We start from the raw sequence: 21,994 nt of genomic DNA, 5'->3' as shown, positions 1-21,994 counted from the left end.
CATCATGATAAAATTGATTAGAAATCTCAACTTTACCAATCTTCTTCTTGTAATTTTCAGCCCGAAGTAATGGAAACTCATCATCATTAGCAATCGGAACTGATTTTTCATCTTCTAAAACAGCTTCATTTTTTAAAACAACTTGTGGCTCAACTGACTTTGTGGAATCAGTCTCATCGCCCGAAGATAGCTCCTCTGATTTCGACCTATCAGAATCATCGCTAGAGCTTTCACCACCCTGCTTAACAACCCATTTTTGTTTATCAGATTTAGCTCTTTTCTTGTAAAATTTGTTCGAACTCTCACCAATTTCAAAAACAGAATCTTTAAACAGTTTTGTTCTATCAAGTGGTGATTCGAACGCAAACACCTTTTCTGAGATTTTATGAAAAACTCCCTGTTTTGATTGTATCGCCTGAGAACAATCTTTTGCGATATGTCCAACGTTGTTGCACTTGAAACATGTTCTTGAGTCTTTCTTTTGTTCAGCTTGTTTCTTTTTCAGAAACTCACTGTTCGTTTCCCTCCAGAAACTTGTCTTTTCTTCTTCATCAGTTGATGTACCTGAAACAAACGACATTTTGGATTTAAAATCACGAACATATTTTTCATTTTTCTGATTTTCTGTAGGAGTAAAACCTAATCCTTTCTTTTTGAAATTACCGCTATGGTTTGATCTCTTTTGGAAATCTGAACCAGAACTGTAATACTTTTTCTTGTTTAATCTCTGTTGAACTCTTGAGGTATATTTTTTAGGTTTTTCATTAAAACATAAGCCTTTGATTTCAGAAATATTGATTTCTGAGAGTATAAAAACCTTTTTAATCAGTTCAATTTTAACACCTCTTATAGGAAATTCTTCATCAGAATATAATTTGTCCGAATTATTCAAAGTATAAGCAACTTTAAACAACCCATCATCCAAATTAGATTTTGATAACAAGAATTTTCTATCATAGACTAATTTTCCCTGTTTTTCTGTTTGCCCCGGAGTTTTTGACTTAGATTTTGACTCTGACGCGGACTCCAACTTTGACTCTTCACTGTCATCACTATCTAACACATGATCCACGATTTTCTTCATTAATTGAGACTGTTGATCAGTGTCAGATGATGTAAACACAATATCAATGCTTTCTGGAAGATTGACCGACGACTCAGACTCCCACTGTAGATTTGTTGCCTTTTTGACTCTTTCATCGTTAGGATGTCTAGGCAAATATCCATTTTCCAGCGGTGGTGGACATCTGTTATAACTAACACTTTTCTTCTTACCAGATGATGTCTTTTCAGTATCCTTTATCTTGTCACTCTTCTTTTTATCAGCAATCTTTTCTTCAACACTTACTTCAGCAGCTTTTTCTTCAGTTACATCATCTTCTTCCCATACCTTCATGCTCTCAACTGTTGGATAAATCCTGTCAATCACATAGGAAGTACATGAGTAACTTTTCAACAAACGATTTACTCTTTCAGTTTCAATTCGTTGCAGCTCAAGCTTCTGTTCTAAAGTAGCACATTTTTCAATATAGTTGTTTACAACTTTTTGTTTTGTCATAAATGCTCCCTGAAGAGTCTTCATAGCAACTGCTTGTTCTTCACTTGTTTGATTGTACTGATTCATTGTCTTGTTCAGCACATCATACGACTCCTTCAAGCTATTTAAATTGTAAATCAGCGTGCTGTTCTGCTTTTTCACAATTTCACAGTTTTCACACTTTACCGGAACCTCTTTCGCATCAACTTGTTCTTCAACTTTAAACTTAGGCACTTCTGTTACCTTTTGTCTTCTCACCACAGGCACTTCTTCATCATCACTACTCACCGGCGTTTTGATCTTCTTCTTTTTCTTCTCCTTCTTGACTTTTTCGTCTTCGCTATCACTCTCAGCCACCAACTTCATATCTTCTCTGTATTTTCTCGCCCAATACTCTCTATCATCATCACTATCATCTACAATCTTTGCTGTAAATGCAATGTAAGCTGTGGTTTGATCAGGAATGTAATCATCCCAAGTGAAATTTGCCCAGCTAAAACCTTCTGCTAATTTTTCATCTTCTTGATCAATCAAACAAGCTTTTCCATTTTCTGGAATGTAATTATCCCAACTAAATGACTGTTTTTGATTTGGATTAACTACACATGCTCTTTTTCCGGTATCTTCAATCACATCTCTTCCATGTGCAATCTGAGCTTGATGTTTTTGTTGTTGAGATGATTGACCAACTTGGTGATAGATGGCTTTGCGATAGTAATCGTTGTTGTTGTTGAACGGATTTTGAGCTCCACTTGCTTCTCGGTTTGTGCACTCCCTCTTGAAGTGTCATTTTTGCCTGCACCGAAAACAAGTGACTTTAGATTTGTCAAAACCTAAAGTAGAAACATTCGCATCACGAAGATCATCTCTCCCCGTGATTTGTTTGAACTTCTCAGCTCTCCGTAAAACACTAGCCAAACACCACTTTATGTCCATCAGCTCCATCTCTTCAGCATCTATCTGGTCGTAGTCTTCTTTAGTTAACATTGGATTGCCGATAAGACCTGCAACAAAACAAGTATAAGATTCCAAAACCATTCCTAATAAAGACATTTGGTTTTTGGCAATTTCTTCAGAATAATCTTGATCATTCTCAAGATTCAATACAATGTTGCACTGTAATTTCCTCCCATTTTTAGTTGCTGAGATGTTTGGATCAAATGATGGAAATGAAGTAAAACTGGTTTTGCTGCATGATCCAGATGATGGACTTTCAGACAAACTTTTGGCACTCATACCAGTCACAATCTTTGGAGATGAATTTGATGATTTCTCATTTACTCCAGTTTTATAATATAGCCCGATGTCTTGTTCACCATCGAAATCTTTCATTCTAATCACTTTTCTCTATTCCATTTCTTGAGCTTCAATCTTTTCGATGAACTTATTGAGCGTCAGATTGCTAAAACCTTTCTTGTTTCTAAGCATCATCAAGTATGTGCCCCAACTCTCATATGGCAACGCATCAGCAAGTCTGTCGATCAACTCTTCATTACTCTTTTCAATACTCAACCTTTTCATATTGGCTAGCAGATTACAATACCGTTCAATAATCTCTCGTGTACTCTCTTTCTTCAACCCTCGGAATAAATCGAACTCTTTCTTTAGAAGTGACTTTTTACTTTTGACCATCTCTTCACTTCCTCTAAACTTCGACCGAAACGCCTTCCAAATTGAGTACGAAGTTCCATTGTGCTGTAGAAGAACCATGATATCTTCTTTGACTGCCTGTTGAAGAAGACTAAGCATCATTTTTTCATCTTTGTACTTTTTCCGAGCATCAGCAGTAAGATCTTTGATTGGAACAGGTTCTTCATCATCGTTCAATGGTCGAACATACTTTGTTTCTACACATTCCCAAGCGTCAAGATAATTCGCTTGCACCCAATTTTCAAACCGACCTTCCCAACCCTTATATTCTTCGATATTCATTAGTTTGGGAGGTTTTTGCATCGTTCCTGTTTCGTTTTCTAACATCGTGGTTTGAATAGCGGTGATTGGGGTACTAGGAGTAGCGAACGCATTATAGAAATCCTCATCCATTTTTAAATTTTCACAAAATATTTCAAACTATACACAAAAGCGGACTGAAGATTCAAATTGTCAAAAGAACGGTCCAAAAGATTCAAATAAGTGGACCGGATGGGTCTAATAAGCGGGTCACAACAATTTTCACAAGAGCGATTCAAGCGATGTTCATTCGAGCGGTTCACCACATTGTCCGGATGAGCGGTCCAGATATTTCAAATTACGAGCGGTCCACAACTTGTTGTACGAGCGGACCAACTGATTAAATTTTGAGCGGACCAAGTAACCGACCGAATGGGCGGTCCAAAATGATGATGTAAGAGCGGTCCAACTATGTATGAATAAGCGGTCCCGAACAACTAATTTCGAGCAGTCCAGAAGTGTTCATAAAAGCGGACACAATTCGGACATCATTTTGATCCACTTTTTCTTAGAATTTCGACACCAAACTTTCAAGGGTTTATCTCTATGCTATCGTGCACAATCCCTGAGATTTTCAGCAAATTTTGACCGTTAAAAGTGTCTGAATCTGAAAAAGAAGGTGTAGAAGACAAAAATTTTGATGTTTTTCAGCTATTTCCTGTAGAACTCCTCCTCCTGAAGCTCTGATACCAATTGTAGAATCGGATTCTGACCCAAACGAGTCAATCAGAGGTGTTTTCGTCAATTACAGGTGCGGAAAACAAGTAATCAACGTAGGAATAGCTTGCAATACACTTTAAACTCCTTTTGTATTGATTTAACAATTATTACAACCAGTTCTCGATCCGGCAGCACTTCGGTACGAGATTTGGCAAATGTTACAAATGAAATCGCTCTTGAGGTATTTATAGACATCTGGAACCGCTTATTGGACAGGCCCAATAAGCGGCCCAAGTAGTCACTCGAGCGATCCAGCCCAGTCGTCACTCGAGCGGTCCATACTTTTGACATTTGAGCGGTCCAACTAATCTAATGAACCTATAAGCGATCCAACTATCTTAAATCTATACAATCTCATAATTTCTCGTATTACGTGCTCAGATCTAACAACTTAAGTCTATGACTCGATACAAGACGCAATCAGCAGATGTAGTGCACCAACAATTATCTCGAATGATCCTATATATCTATGGCTCAAGTTTCCCTTCTTACCGAAATGCATCACACCTTTCTAGTGTGATACTTTCAGTAGAACCTTGTCCCCTGCTTCGAACTTAAGAGGTTTGCGCCTCTAATCAGCGTAGCTCTTCTGCCGATCCCTAGAAGCTTTGAGATGATCACGAATTTGTATGATCTTATCCATCGTCTCCAGGACAATCTCACGTCCTGATAGTTGGGCTTCCCTAACTTCTGTCCAACAAATGGGCGTTTGACACTTTCTCCCATACAAGGCCTCGAAAGGAGTAGCCTTGATGCTTGTATAATAACTATTAGTATAGGAGAATTTGATTAGGGTGAGATGGTCAATCCAACTACCACCCAAATCCATCTTAAGGAAGTAGCTAGCCCCTTGCAGTTGGTTGAACAAGTCGTCGATCCTGGGCAGCGGATAACGATTCTTGATGGTTACTTGGTTCAGTTCACGGTAATCAATGCACAAGCGCATTGAACCTTCCTTTTTCTTAACAAACAATATCAGAGCTCCCAAGGTGATGAGCTAGGCTGTAAAAAGCCTTTCTCCAAAGCTCGTCCAAATAGGTTCTCAGTTCTTTCATCCCTGTCGGTGCTAACCGATATGGAGCTCTTACAACAGGTGCAGCTCTTGGTAGGATGTCAATCCTAAACTCCACTTGCCTCTCCGGAGGTAAACCGGGTAGTTCTTCAGGGAAGACATCGGGATAATCAGAGATGACAGAGATATTTTCAATCTCCGGCTTCAGTTCATCTACCGTCACCTGTGCCATGTAAATGACACATGCGCTCTTCAGATACTTGGATGCCTTGAGTAGAGAAACCTACTCAGGAAATCCAGAGTGTATATCTCCTTGGATGGTGATCTATTCACCAGAAGGGGTTTTAATCTCGATGAGTTTTTTGTTGCAGGCAATGTGACAACTCGAGTTTCCAACATTCCATATTCGCATTAATTGCACGTTCACTGTTAGTTGCTTGATTGTTTGACTTGTAATCGTATGCTGAATTATTATATGAGACATTGGTTTGATATGATATGTGCTTAATCATGTTAGTTGCTTGACTATTTGACTTGCATACCTGTTGAGATGAGACCCAATGAAACAAAGTGTTTCGCCGTCAGTCAACCCGACGAAACAAGTCGGCGAAACAGATTGTGTTTTGCCATATACCTCTCGACGAAACAGGCAGTTTCGCCGGCCCAGCGATTCGCCGAGGCCCAGTAAAGGCCCATTTCGTATTGACAAGTATTTAGCGTGAAACGACTTCTTGTTCCACACTTTCGACAATCTGAGAACCCTAGAACTCTCTCCCTCTTCTGTGTGACGGCAATCTTGTTTCCCCGAAGCCCGAATCGATCTAGTTGTTATCCTGTTCATCGCGGTGAGTGTTCAACCCTTGTGTGATTGTTTGATCCTACCATCATTAACTGTTTTGCCTGTACTCATTAGGGATCTATGCTAGATTATAGTTGTGTTTATGATTGGTTGATAATATGACTACAATGGAATCTAATTATCGGTTACAACTTATGTGTATCGAAATCTGATTTGCTTGTTATTGTTGATTAGTTTAGGGTAATTGATAATGTTGAAATCTGTGAAGGTACTCTCATGCAATGGTCACATATCTGCTTGTTTACCTAAGATCAATACATGATTATGTTAGAATTGGTGCTAAGGGGTAGACAAGGATGTCGATGATTCTGATGATTGAGTCATGATGGTTTCTGTGATATATGTTTACTGTATGATTGCTACACGATGATGACGGCAATTAGGGTTTCTGTGTTAATGTTTGTAACTGTTATGATGACGACGTAACTGATAGATTGACGAAACCAACTCACGGCGAAACATATCCGACGAAACAAATGCGTTTCGCTGGAGCCAGCTATGACGAAAGCGACGTGTGTTTCGCCAAGTGATACAACGACGAAACAGTGGTGTTTCGTCGAAGGGAATTCACGGCGAAACAGTGGGTGTTTCGCCGAATGGGAAATCTGCACAGTAACCTGATTTAACTCTGTCAAGTGTTAACTGGATTAAATAATTGCTGGTAGATGTTTAGCATGACTTGTATGACTATGAATACGTGCGTGATGCTATTTGGTGATTATTGATGCATTGTCCACTGTGATTGTATTTATATGCGAACTTTGTGAGTACATACTGATTCCGTACACATGCGTACTTTAGGACTTGATTGATTAACTTGAGCACATAACTTAGCATACCGAGCAAACCAAGGTGAGTTCACACTCTTACTAAGGCATGGGATTCCCGGGGTAGGGAATGGGATTGTTGATGAATTGTACTTGCATGGTTATGGGAAATACTACTAGACTAGTGATACCTGGGGAAACCCCCACTACTCTTCGCACACATGCCTGTAATGGCCGCGATACTAATACTATTCTTCGCACACATGCCTGGTATGGCCGCGATACTTATACTAATCTTCGCACACATGCCTGGAGGGACGCGATACAAATAAAACTAGTCTACAATACATGGGAAACCCCCACTAATCTTCGCACACATGCCTAGAGGGCCGCGATGTAAATTGATAACGATACATGGGTTACTAAACAAACAAACGATTTATGAAACGAACATTATTACTAAACAACCCACTGTGAACTCGCTTAACTAGTTGTTGACTCTCTGTTACATGCCTTACAGGTCGTTAGGTACGCTAGGAGCTTGCATTGGGAGGCGCGGTCGTTGTGGACAAGGATCGTGAATGCTATGTTAAACATTTATGACACTACAAACTTATACTTATGTTGGGTTTACTATTATGCTTCCGCTAAACATGGATATTATACTTATGTTTTGAACACCTTTCGTATTGGTTTGGTTAATTTACATTTACTTTTACTCATTACTTACATGTTTAATATGATTGGGGGCTTGATCCTGGTCAATCACGACTCCAAGCGGTGATACTCCGCGTGTGGATTTTGGGGGTGTGACAGATTGGTATCAGAGCCATTGGTTATAGAGAACATGGTTTTAATATGGGACACATTTTTATTAAAACAAGACTATAACCGGAACAGTGCTCTACGATCCACAACGACGCTACGCTCCACGTGCAAGACTCAACATCCTAGGTAATATGGTTTATGTTTATTGCCTACATGCTAGAATTACATAGAACTTTGCTCGTGGTATGCCTAGATTATATTGCCTGCTATTAGTTATTACATGAGAACACTTGTGTGCTTACTCTCTTCTGTCATCGCACTATTCGTGAACCTCCCTCACTTATGTTACATTTGCTATGAAGATCATGGCTGGACGTATTAACTTGACACAAGCCCAGTTGACGGCTCTCATCAACGAACAGGTTGCTGCGGCACTTGCAGCCGCACAAGCAGGTAGCATACCCTGCAGTCGTGGCTTACGCTAGGATCATTAGATCCTACATTCATAAACCAACTCTTGTGTTTAATCTTGTCCTGTTCTTATACCCAATAGGCCAACACGCTCAGCCACCTGTCTGCACTTTCAAGAATTTCATGGACTGTCGTCCAAGTACCTTCAGTGGCACGGAGGGAGTAGTAGGACTCCTCCACTGGTTTGAAAAGCTTGAGTCTGTGTTCGAAATGTGTGAATGCCCTGAGGCTCGCATGGTGAAGTACGCCACTGGCACACTGGCAGGGATCGCGCTGACTTGGTGGAATGCGCAAGTTCAACTCTTAGGATTGGCAGCTGCTAACGCTACTCCTTGGAATGATTTCAAGGAGCTGATTAAACGGGAATACTGCACGCGTGACGACATCCACAAGTTAGAGGTGGAGTTCTTTCATTTGAAGATGATTGGGTTGGAAATTGAAGCATATACTAAAAGGTCAAATGAACTGGCAGTCCTGTGTCCAACTATGGTGGACCCTCCCGTCAGGCGTATAGAGTTGTATCTCAAGGGGCTGGCAATTCAAAGCCACGTGACGTCGGCCAATCTTAATAACATCTAGGATATTCAGCGACTTGCTCATCGTCTCACAGATCAGGCAGTGGAACAGGACAGGCTGCCTAAACGTATCAGTGCTACCGGTGCTACTACTTCCGCTACTCCCAGTGACGACAAGCGGAAATGGGATGGGGATTCCAGCAAGGGTTCCGCTACAACTCAGTCACAAGTTCAGCAGCGCAAGACAGATAACTACCAGAGCCCTGGTCAGCAATCTTCGGGCAACCAAAGGCAGGGTGGATATCGAGGCAATCTTCCAAGGTGCAATACTTGCAACAAGCATCACAACGGCCAGTGCAACAAATGTCGTTGTCAGCGGTGCCTCAAGATGGGTCATGAGGCTAAAGATTGTAGAAGCTCTCGACCTGCGAACCATAATCAGCAGCAACAACCACCTGCTCCACGAAACCAACAGTAGCAACAGCAGCGAGGCAACAGAGGATGCTATCAGTGTGGTGCTGAAGGCCACTTCAAACGCGACTGCCCCCAGTTAAACCAGAACCAGAACAACAACAACAACAACAATCAGGGCAATGGCAACAACAACAATGGGGGAAACAATAATGGCAATGAAGCTAGGGTTCGTGTGTTCGTGCTGGGGCAGGGTGACGCAAGGAATGATCCTAATGTGGTTATGGGTAAATTTCTTCTCGACGACTTTTATGTTACTGTATTGTTTGACTCGGGTGCGGATACTAGTTATGTGTCTCTAAAAGTTAGTCAAATGTTAAAACGTACACCAACACCCCTAAACACCAAACATGTCGTAGAGTTAGCAAATGGTAAAAGTGTAGAAGCCTCTCATGTAGTCAAAGGTTGTAACATCGTCTTAGCCGGTCAGACCTTCTCCATCGACCTCATTCCTATAGTTTTGGGTAGTTTCGACATTGTTATTGGTATGGATTGGTTATCCCGGCAACAAGCAGAGATCTTATGCAAGGAGAAGATCGTTCGTATTCCACGTCTTGATAAAGAACCTCTCGAGATTCAAGGCGACAAGAGTGGTGCCGTAGTCGGTATCATCTCCTTTCTGAAGGCCCAGAAGTGTTTGAGAAAGGGTCACACTGCCATTTTGGCACTTGTTACTGATGCATCAGCAAAGGAAAAGAGATTAGAAGATATCCCAGTGGTACGTGACTTTCCTCAAGTGTTTCCTGAAGATTTACCTGGGCTACCGCCTCATCGCCAGGTCGAATTTCAAATCGAATTAGCTCCTGGAGCAGTACCTATAGCTCGTGCACCGTATCGATTAGCTCCAGCCGAACTGGAAGAACTGTCTAAACAATTGCAAGAGCTCTTGGATAAGGGCTTTATTCGTCCTAGCTCTTCGCGCTGGGGAGCTCCAATACTGTTTGTGAAGAAGAAAGATGGAACTTTCAGGATGTGCATAGACTACCGTGAACTGAACAAGGTGACAGTGAAGAACCGCTACCCACTTCCACGTATTGACGACTTATTCGACCAATTGCAAGGGTCGAGCTACTACTCCAAGATTGGTCTAAGGTCGGGTTATCATCAGCTGAGAGTCCGAGATGAGGACGTCTCCAAAACAGCATTCAGAACTCGTTATGGCCACTACGAGTTTCTTGTCATGCCATTCAGATTAACGAACGCGCCCGCAGTATTCATGTATTTAATGAACAGAGTGTGCAAGCCGTATCTAGACAAGTTCGTCATCGTTTTCATCGACGACTTCCTGATCTACTCCAAGAGTCAGGAGGAACACGAGCAGCACTTGCGTCTTATCTTGGAACTTCTTCGAAAGGAACAACTGTACGCCAAGTTTTCAAAATGCGACTTCTGGCTTCGTGAAGTTCATTTCCTAGGCCATGTAGTAAACAAGGATGGGATTCATGTTGATCCATCCAAGGTAGATTCGATCAGAAATTGGCCTGCACCGCGTACACCAACGGAAATACGCCAATTTTTGGGTTTGGCGGGTTACTACAGACGGTTTATCAAAGACTTCTCAAAGATTGCACAGCCGCTCACACTACTGACACAGAAGGGTGTCACTTATCATTGGGGTAGTACACAAGAAACGGCTGTTCAACACCTAAAGGATAGACTTTGCAGCGCACCTATTCTCTCATTGCCAGAGGGCACAGACGATTTTGTGGTCTTCTGCGACGCGTCGATTCAGGGTCTTGGTTGTGTACTGATGCAAAGGGATAAAGTCATTTCCTACGCTTCGCGCCAACTTAAAGTTCACGAGCGGAACTACACTACTCATGATTTAGAACTTGGAGCTGTTGTTTTCGCGCTTAAGATATGGCGACACTACCTGTACGGTACCAGGTGCACTATTTACACCGATCACAGGAGTCTCGAGCATATCTTCAAGCAGAAGGAATTGAACATGCGACAACGACGATGGGTCGAACTACTCAATGATTACGAATGCGCTATCAAATACCATCTAGGCAAGGCCAATGTTGTGGCTGACGCCCTCAGTCGGAAAGACACTACGCCTAGACGCGTACGAGCATTGCAACTCACAATCCAGTCCAGTCTTCCGGCACAGATACGAGATGCTCAGGCAGAAGCATTAAAACCCGAAAACGTCAAGGCTGAAGCCTTACGCGGCTCAAGGCAGCGATTAGAACAAAAGGAAGACGGCGCCTACTACGTAACGGGACGTATTTGGGTTCCTCTTTATGGCGGTTTACGAGAACTTGTGATGGATGAGGCACACAAGTCTCGCTACTCGGTACATCCAGGTTCAGATAGAATGTACCACGATCTCAGAACAACGTATTGGTGGCCAAGCATGAAGGCCCTCATCGCAACTTATGTCGGCAAGTTTTTGACTTGTGCGAGAGTCAAAGTCGAGTATCAGAAACCATCAGGCCTACTTCAACAACCAAAGATACCACAATGGAAATGAGAGGAAATTTCCATGGAATTTGTTACTGGCCTACCTAGATCTCAGCGGGGTAACGATACTATTTGGGTGAGCGTGGATCGACTCACAAAGTCTGCTCACTTCTTAGCTATCAAGGAAACAGAAAAGTTCTCTACCTTAGCAGACATCTACTTGAAGGAAGTGGTTTCGAGGCACGGAGTGCCAACCTCCATTATTTCGGATCGTGATGTACGATTCACTTCAGAACTGTGGCAAGCAATGCACAAATATTTTGGCTCACGACTAGACATGAGCACAGCTTATCATCCCCAGACGGATGGGCAGTCTGAGCGCACTATTCAAACTCTAGAAGACATGCTTCGGGCATGTGTTATCGACTTCGGCAACAGCTGGGAAAAAATCTCCCGTTAGTGGAGTTTTCGTACAACAACAGTTACCACACCAGCATACAAGCCGCTCCATTTGAGGCATTATACGGACGTAAGTGTCGATCACCTCTCTGTTGGGCAGAGGTGGGGGATAGTCAAATCACAGGTCCAGAAATGGTAGTTGATGCTAATGAACAAATTGCACAAATACGACAAAGCATGGCGGCGGCTCGCGACCGTCAGAAAAGTTACGCTGATAAGCGCAGGAAACCACTCGAGTTCCAAGTTGGGGATCGAGTGCTACTTAAAGTCTCACCCTGGAAGGGTGTGGTTCGTTTTGTCAAACGAGGCAAACTCAATCCGCGGTATGTCGGACCATTCGAAATCGTTGAGAAAATAGGCAAAGTGGCCTACAAATTGAATCTACCAGCAGAGCTCGGTGCGGTTCACAACGTTTTCCACGTGTCGAATCTGAAGAAGTGTCTGTCAGACGAGACCCTCATAGTTCCTTTGAAGGAACTCACTATCGACGAGCAGTTGCATTTCGTTGAGGAAATCTGCACAGTAACCTGATTTAACTCTGTCAAGTGTTAAGTAGATTAAATAATTGCTCGTAGATGTTTATCATGACTTGTATGACTATGAATACGTGCGTGATGCTATTTGGTGATTATTGATGCATTGTCCACTGTGATTGTATTGATATGCGAACTTCGTGAGTACATACTGATTCCGTACACATGCGTACTTTAGGACTTGATTGATTAACTTGAGCACGTAACTTAGCATACCGAGCAAACCAAGGTAAGTTCACACTCTTACTAAGGCATGGGATTCCCGGGGTAGGGAATGGGATTGTTGACGAATTGTACTTGCATGGTTATGGGAAATACTACTAGACTAGTGATACCTGGGGAAACCCCCACTACTCTTCGCACACATGCCTGTAATGGCCGCGATACTGATACTATTCTTCGCACACATGCCTGGTATGGCCGCGATACTTATACTAATCTTCGCACACATGCCTGGAGGGCCGCGATACAAATAAAACTAGTCTACAATACATGGGAAACCCCCACTAATCTTCGCACACATGCCTGGAGGGCCGCGATGTAAATTGATAACGATACATGGGTTACTAAACAAACAAATGATTTATGAAACGAACATTATTACTAAACAACCTACTGTGAACTCGCTCAACTAGTTGTTGACTCTCTGTTACATGCCTTGCAGGTCGTTAGGTACGCTACGAGCTTGAATTGGGAGGCGCGGTCGTTGTGGACAAGGATCGTGAATGCTATGTTAAACATTTATGACATTACAAACTTATACTTATGTTGGGTTTACTATTATGCTTCTGCTAAACATGGATATTATACTTATGTTTTGAACACCTTTCATATTGGTTTGGTTAATTTACATTTACTTTTACTCATTACTTACATGTTCAATATGATTGGTGGCTTGATCCTGGTCAGTCACGCCTCCAAGCGGTGATACTCCGCGTGTGGATTTTGGGGGTGTGACAGGCAATGCGGGCTTGGTTATGCGATAACAAATCCATGCCTAAAACTACATCGAACCCCGCCAATTTCATTGGCAGAAGAGAGATAGGAATAGAATGATTCCTAATGGATATGGAATATCATTCAAGAACAAAAGATGTGGTTTCTATGGTTCCATCGGTAAGTTCTACCTCATAAGTAATATCTAGAGTTTTTATGGGTAAATTTAAAAGTTTGCTAAATTTATGATCTATGAAAGACTTATCAGTACCTGAATCAAAACAGGACTCTAGCAAATATGTTATTGACTATTGATAAGGAATGTACTTGTTTTGACCTTATTGTCATTTACTGCCTTTCCGGCATTCATCTGAAAAGTGTAGCCGTTTCCTTTCTTAGCCTCTCCAGGCTTAGCTGTACCTTCTTTGGCAGCTTTAGGGCAGTTGGTCCTAATGTGGCCCTTCTCGCCATAGCCGAAGCAGACCACATTCTTTAAGTCCCTACATTCATGGGACTGATGACCAGTTTTTTTGCAGATGCCATACTGCTTTGGATTTTGGTCTGTTCGACACTGTCTCCAGTGCCTACTGTCACAGGTCTTGCATATAGGCTTTTCATCGGACTATTGTTGGTTCTTATTGAACTCGGACTTGCCCTTTTTCTTAGATTTCTGGGAGTTATCCTCCTCCCTCTTTCTTTCCTAATCGTTCTCAGTTTTGACCAATTTTTGTTTCACTACATCCAGAGTGAGAGACAATGATAAGTCTACATCTGACCTATAAGTGGTAGACTTGGACACCTTCACCATCCCCTTAACCTCCAGCGCTAAACCACCATTAAATCACGCAATGCGCTTGGATTCTGGGTTAATTAAATAGGCTATTTTTTTGGTCAAAAATCTGATTAAGGATAATGTAACCAAACTTTGAATGTGAGGTAGAGTGCTTGTTGTGTTGATTAAATCTATGAACAATTATCATATGGAAATGACAATGAACACAATTATTTATACGAGGAAAAAGCCCTTGATCAATGAATGATCTCTGGCATAAAAAACTCGGGTGATGGAAACTACTAATCACCAACTATATTGAACAAAAAGTTTTACAACTTTGGATAGTATTGAGCTTGTTACAATGAGATTGCTAGTGTGTTTGAGAGTTGAATTTGAGAGAGAGAGAGTTTGTGAGTGTGTGTTGCTAAAAAACGTTAACTATCAAGCTCAATACTCCACTCAAATATCTATCTAATCCTATGAACTAACTATCCGAAAATTCAGCCATGCACCCACGTTCATCATCAACGGTCATTGGCCCATGCACGTGCTTAAAATGAGAGCATATTCCCCGTGATTCCCGGTTAGAATAGGTCCTCTTCGAAATGTACCTGCAAAACAAGGCCAAACAATATAGGAAACAATTGTTAGATAGTTAGAATAACAGTGAGGATCCGTGATCCTTAGTCTTCCTGCACCATATCCTGAGGATCCGTGATCCAGGCCAAACTTAGGATACATGATCCACAAGTGCTAAAATTCTATCCCTAACAATTGCCCCCATATATGACTGGTTGGATGCAAATCGGATAAGTCATATTTCATTAAAGTCGGACTAGCCGTTGCAAGTGGATATAGCCGTTACAGTCCTGACGTCAGCGATGTGATCACCTGCAACAATCATGATTATAAATAGGTTAGAGATAGGGCTAAGATCCTCCATTTAAGCTGAAGATTTCTCCCATTTAAATCCTCATTCAAAGACTCAACAGGTAACATCTTTCCCCTTCTCTTTCAAATTCATTCCTGACCCTTTTCTTCTCTTTATCCACCATGACCAAAACTACGATCTGAGCTTCACCAAGTAAGGATCAAGAGAAAACGTAACAACCCGACTCCCTGGAAAGTTGAGTCATTACTTAGGTCTGTCATTTGTTGCTTAATTAACTTGTACTTTTGAGATTTTAATTTTCGTATGGGTTGAATATTTAAACTATGTTTTACAACGCATTCACAACGCTTAATCAAAACGCAGTTATCGCATTTAACACAGTTTATAACGCACTCTATTTAACGCATTTTATGTGTTAAATGTGTTGTTTGTGTGATTATTTGTTTAAATGTTATGTGGTTATCTCAACGCAATGCTTACTCGCAACTCGCTTAAACACAACGCATCGCTTAACGCACGAAACAAAAGTTGGAAAACTAACTCGCACATCACGGCTGTCCGAATGGACATCCGAACAAATGGACATCTCTAGGATCATTCGACTGACCCGAATGAGTCGTTCAGAGAGGTTCTGATCTATTTCAGGTGCGGAAAACAAGAAATAGACTTAGAAACATCTAATTCTTCACTTTAACTACTGATTATATTGATCTGACAACGAAGACAATTAGTCTTCACACCGGCAGTACTTCAGTATGGAAAACAAGGAACTGTTCTATGATTTCGCTCGAAGTGACCTATTTATAGGCACTTAATTTCGCTCGTAATGACACAATGACATTTGGAGCGGAAATAGAACCATGTGATTCCGCTCGAAAATGTCTACATGACATTTCGGGCGGAATTAGCACTAGGAGCGAAATCAGCTTCTATACACACTATACATGCTGTTTTCTCGTAAAACGTTCCCTGATCTATACAATCTAGTCTGAGACTCGATACAAGACGAAGTTGACAGATGTACGCACCAACAACATCCGTCCGGATGACCATCCGATCGGATGGCCATCCTACCGGACACCCATTCGAGCAAACACACCTTTCTCCACTGCCTACTTCCACTCTCACCCTATATATACCCGTCGTACATGATACTGTTCACTGATGTGACAGCTCCATTCGACCAACTCGCTCCCAGGTCATTTTCAAGCACTATTTCCCTCGATTCAAGGCTATTTCGTAAGCATTTCTCCCTAGATCTTGTACTTCCATCATCACTACACACTTCTCCATCATCTTCTCCATCAAAATCGTTGGTTTTCATCTCGAAATCACCTGATTTGGATTCCTTGAAGGTGGTTCTCATTCGGTTTCATATGAAAACTGTTGTGTGATGTCACCTCATCAAGATTAGTTCAGATCTAAAGGATTTCCACAATATTCAACATTAATCTCAACAAGATTTCAACATTTCCAACTGTTTTCAAACTTTTCTTCAACTTTTCTTCACTTTTTACTCGAAACCAATAGAATCTAGACTCATTCAGGATGTCTACTCTTTCTCTAGTTGAGAACCGGCTTGAAAATGGATTTCTACCGAAGAGATGACCGACTAACGGGTTGAACATGAAACTCCATCAAGCATAGTGAATCTAATCGAACGGGGTGATTCCCATCCGATCGAATGAGCGGGACTTGGTGTGTTTCCGTTGCTTGACACGTCGTCGCGCCGTCTTCGGTAAATATCAAAACTTTTAACTTAGAAATTTTTACCAAGTTTTCAAAACAACAGGTTGCCCACTCGAGTGGGCATCCGATCGGATGACCATCTGATCGGATGACCATTCGACCAGGTGACTTGTCCTTTGTACTATCTCTTGTCTAAAACAGTTTGACCAAAACTTCAAACTACCAAACTCTCGATCGAATAGCCATCCGATCGAATGGCCGTCCGTTTGGATGACCATCCGACCGGATGACTTGTTTAAATACTACAACGAAAACTTCAAAAGTTTCAAAACGATTTACTAACACCCACAACACATTCGAATGGCCATCCGTTTGAATGGTCATCCGCTCGGATGACCATCCGATCGAATGGGTATTCATACGTTTGACTCACCGTTCAACACTTGACTCATTCGACACTCTGTTACACACCGTTCAATGATTAAACTACTGTTCTATGCTCAGGCTAAACTCCAACATGCTCCCTTCAATCCAATTCAAGGTTGTGTTTAACTGTTAAACACGCAGCCTCTTTATCCATATGGATAGAGGTAAGGTTTGTCTACATCCCACCCTCCCCAGACCCCACCAATAACTTTGTTATTTATGGGACTTGTTGGGTATTGTTGTTGTTGTTGTTGTTGTTTAACTGTTAAACACATACTGTGAGTATACACGAACCACTTTTTCTCTTAACGCACTTTTGGGTGTTACATACGTTCTTTATCAACACACAACGCACATAATACGCAAACTCTTTATAAACTCTAACCGCTCTCGCATGTTATACGTGACTCGATGAATGTTTGTATGTTATGTATACACAGTGATTGTTTGCCTGACACCTTAGAAACGATAGTACTATAGTTTGGACTCAGCACCTGTTTGTTCAGGGTTGTTAAGGGCCTTGCTTCACATGTTCACAGTGGTGAAAATGTTTTGCGCATTCTACAACTCGCAGTCATGTCGGTTGCATGCATCATTGTCGATAGCTTACTTGATTCATATTTCTACGTGTTACATGCTGGTTATGCGTAAACGATTTCGTTATACTATATGCTATGCAAACTTGTGTACTCACCTTTACGTTATATGTATTGACATTATTTTAACATATGTGACAGGTTGAGAGGATGCTAAGCTTGCTGTGATGAATCAAGTAGGAAGTCTAGAAAGTCCATTAAATAAATATGAGTTGTCGGAACAGTTTATTTGTTTTTGAGACTTATATCCGTAATGACTGTTTTTACTTTGTCTATTAGTAGTATGGGATATTAACATTAAAGATATGGTAATTTAATAGTTGTTTTGGATCCTCTTGAACAATCTGTTTCGCTCAGTGCCACGCCCCGATGTTTCCGCCATCGGTTGGGGTGTGACAGATTGGTATCAGAGCCATAACTATAGGGAATTAGGTTGTGTCTTAGGATTGACCTAGCCTATAGTCTAAGTACTAGCAGACCAGCTATGTGCTAACCCAATAGGGGTTTTGCACGAGCCTACTCTTGTGACTCTCGCTCAAACTCGCGAAAATTACATCTTTGTGCGAAATTGTCAAGCTCTGCACAAACATGCTATACCCTAACAACTTTTCTTAAGGCTGAAAATGTGACAACTCGAGTTTCTGACTTTCACTTTCGCATTAAATGCGCGTTGACTTTGACTGTTTAGTTGTTTGGATTGTGGACTTGAAATTGTACGCGATGTATTTTAATGAAACGTATTGTCGTTTTGTCATATGTGATTACTTGCTGTGGTAGAATATAATATTAGATTTATTATTAAAAACACTTAGTCTAGATCACGAAGCATGGCACACAGTTCGAAGGATCTCGAAACATATCCTTCGACTCGAAGGATCAGCTTCCGGTTCGAAGGATCTCGAAACATATCCTTCGACCAAAGACTCCATCCTTCGACATCTTTCGGCCCAGCCTTTCTAATGGGCTTGGCCCATTTCTGTAATACGTTTAAATACGTGATGCATGTAACCGGCAGTTAGTTTCTAAAAACCCTAATACCTTTCCCTCTCTCTCGAAGTCTTGGAGTCGGCTGAAAGTTCTTGTGCACCCGAAACCCCACTAGTTTCAATCCCCTAATCCGGTTAGTGTTTCACTATCATCGTTGATGACATGATGTTATTATTATTACATGCTTTGATTAAGAACGACTCGAATTGATTGTATGTTGAATGATAGGAATCGTATAAAGATGATCTTGTAGTTGTATGGCATGATTATAAGTTTAAATCGATTCAATGGTGCTTGTTATGCTACTGTGACGATGTATGCTCCGGATTGATAACTTGTTGATATATTAGTGAAATCGGGTTATTATGAAATCAGTTTACATGAGGTTGTTATGTCTTGATAGTAATCCGAATGAATATGGTTATTGTTCATGATTTCGGTTAGGGTTCTTGAGATTGAATATATGAAATGTGCTTGTTAATGATGATGACGGCTGTAGATGATTAGGGTTTCTGTTTCTGTAATTGACTGCATGATATCCGTAACTGATTGTGATCAAACGTAACTGTTAATTGTCGAAAGATATTGCTACTCGAAACATAGTTGTGGTCGAAAGATGCTTGTTAGTCGAACCATAGTAGTGTTGACCGAAGGATAGCTTTGACCGAACCATAGGAGCATTGACCGAAGGATAGCATTGACCGAAACATAATTAAGTTGACCGAAAGATGACAGTTGGTCGAAAGATGGCATTGGTTCGAAACATAACTTTCGGTCCGAAGGATAACTGTGATAACTGTGTATCGAAAGATCACTAATGTACCGAAAGATAAGGGTGGATCGAAAGATATATAATTATGAACATATCTTAATGTTGGAATGTATGTTTGATTGATTTGGCATGCCATGATTAGTGATGAATGTTAACATTGGTATTCGTGTACACTAGCTGATGGTTTGATGTGAAACAATACGTGTTGTGCCGATATGCAAACTGACTGTTATGTGAACATTAAATTGCACGCGTATCATTGCGAACATGAACTGATTTGTTATACGTGCATACAATAGGACGTGATTAATTACTTGTGAGTGCATAACCTAGCATACCGAGCAAACCAAGGTGAGTTCACACAGCCAAGGCATGGGTTCCCAGGGTGGGAATGGGTTGGATGATTACTTGTGCATACTTTGATATTATAACGAACGATTAAACTGTTGATACTTACAAACTGCCTTCGCACACACCCTGGTCGGTAAAGACTATGGTCGCGAACGAACTACTCAACTGCCTTCGCACACACCCTGGTCGGTAAAGACTATGGTCGCGAACGAACTGATTAACCGCCTTCGCACACACCCTGGTCGGTAAAGACTATGGTCGCGAACTATTCGAACATAATCTTGGCACACCTGCCTGGGAGGCCGCTATGGAACTAATCATATGGAACGTAACGATTAAACCATTACTCACACAATACGATATTGAACTTTAAACTGTGAACTCGCTCAACTAGTTTGTTGATTATCTGCTGCATGCCTTGCAGGACCTTAGGTACTTATGGAGCTTGCACTGGAGGAGCGGGACGTTGTGGGCGGTGGATTATGAACGCTATGTTTAAACATTTCGAATAATTGAACTTATGGTTTACTTGGGTTATTCACTTATGCTTCCGCTACTGATACTATGTTTGTTTTGAAACATCAATTGTATTGAATAAGGTTTTACGAACTACTTTATTTATGTTATGCTATGTTCAATATGATTGATGGCTTGATCCTGGTCAGTCACGCTCCCAAACGGTGATACTCCGCAGGTGGATTTTCAGGGTGTGACAGATTGGTATCAGAGCCATTGGTTATAGAGAACTTGGTTTTAATATGGGAAAACGTTTTTATTAAAACCAGACTATAACCAGAACAGTGCTCTCAACGATCCACAACGACGCTTCGCTCCACGTGCAAGACTCGACATCCTAGGTAATAAGGTTTATGTTTATTACCTGCTTGCTAGAACTGCATAGAACTTTGCTCGTAGTATGCTTACATTACTTTGCTCACAACTTGTTATTGCTTGAGAACACATACGTGCTTACACTCTTCTGTCATCGCACTATTCGTGAACCATTCTTACTTATGCTACCTTTACTGTTCGATCATGTCTGGACGTGTTGACATGACTCAAGCCCAGTTGACGGCTCTCATTAACGAACAAGTTGCTGCGGCACTTGCAGCCGCACAAGCAGGAGGTATAACCTGCTATCCCAGACCTATTCTAGGATGTTAGATCCTACTCTCGTGACCCAACTCTCGCGCTTAACCTTGACCTATCTTTCTCGCGCAACGGGTCAGAACGCACATCAACCTCTCTGCACATTCCAGAACATCATGGACTGTCGTCCAAGCACATTCAGTGGCACATTCAAGAACTTCATGTGTGAACGCCCTGAGGCTCGCAGGGTCAAGTACGCCACTGGTACTTTGGTAGGAATCGCGCTAATCAGGTGGAACGCGCAAGTACAGATACTAGGGTTGGCAGCTGCTAACGCCACCCCCTGGAACGAATTCAAAGAACACATTAAAAGGGAATACTACACGCGTGATGACATCCACAAGTTGGAAGTGGAGCCTTACCATTTGAAAATGACGGGGTCAGAAATCGAAGCTCATACGAAACGATAGAACGAACTGGCCATCTTGTGTCCAACCATGGTGGACCCTCCAAACAAGCGTATCGAATTGTACCTCAAGGGTCTAGCCTCAGAGATTCAGAGCCATGCTACATCGGCTAACCTCGACAAAATCCAAGACATTCAGTGTCTTGCTCATCGCCTCACGGATCAGGCAGTGGAACAGAACAGGCTGCCTAGTTGTATCAGCGCTATTACTACCGCTACCACTTCTGCTACTCCCGCTACTCCTAGTGACAACAAGCGGAAATGGGATGGGTATTCCAGCAAGGGTTCAGCTACCGCTCGGTCTCAAGCACAACAGCAGCACAAGAATAGTGATCGCCTGAGCACAGCAGAAGCTAAGGAATTCAGGAGCCCACGGCTTGCACACCGGAATCGCCGGCAGCAACAGCCAGCAGAAATCCTATGCAAAGAAAAGATTGTTCGCATTCCTCATTCGGGTCAAGAACCTCTCGAAGTACAAGGTGACAAAAGTGGTGCTGTGGTTGGCATCATCTCTTACTTGAAGGCGCAGAAATGTTTACGAAAGGGG

The sequence above is a fragment of the Helianthus annuus genome, chromosome 5, assembly GCF_002127325.2.
Source record: "Helianthus annuus cultivar XRQ/B chromosome 5, HanXRQr2.0-SUNRISE, whole genome shotgun sequence".
Classification (NCBI taxonomy): Eukaryota; Viridiplantae; Streptophyta; class Magnoliopsida; order Asterales; family Asteraceae; genus Helianthus; species Helianthus annuus.
Note: the sequence above shows the minus strand (reverse complement) of the source record.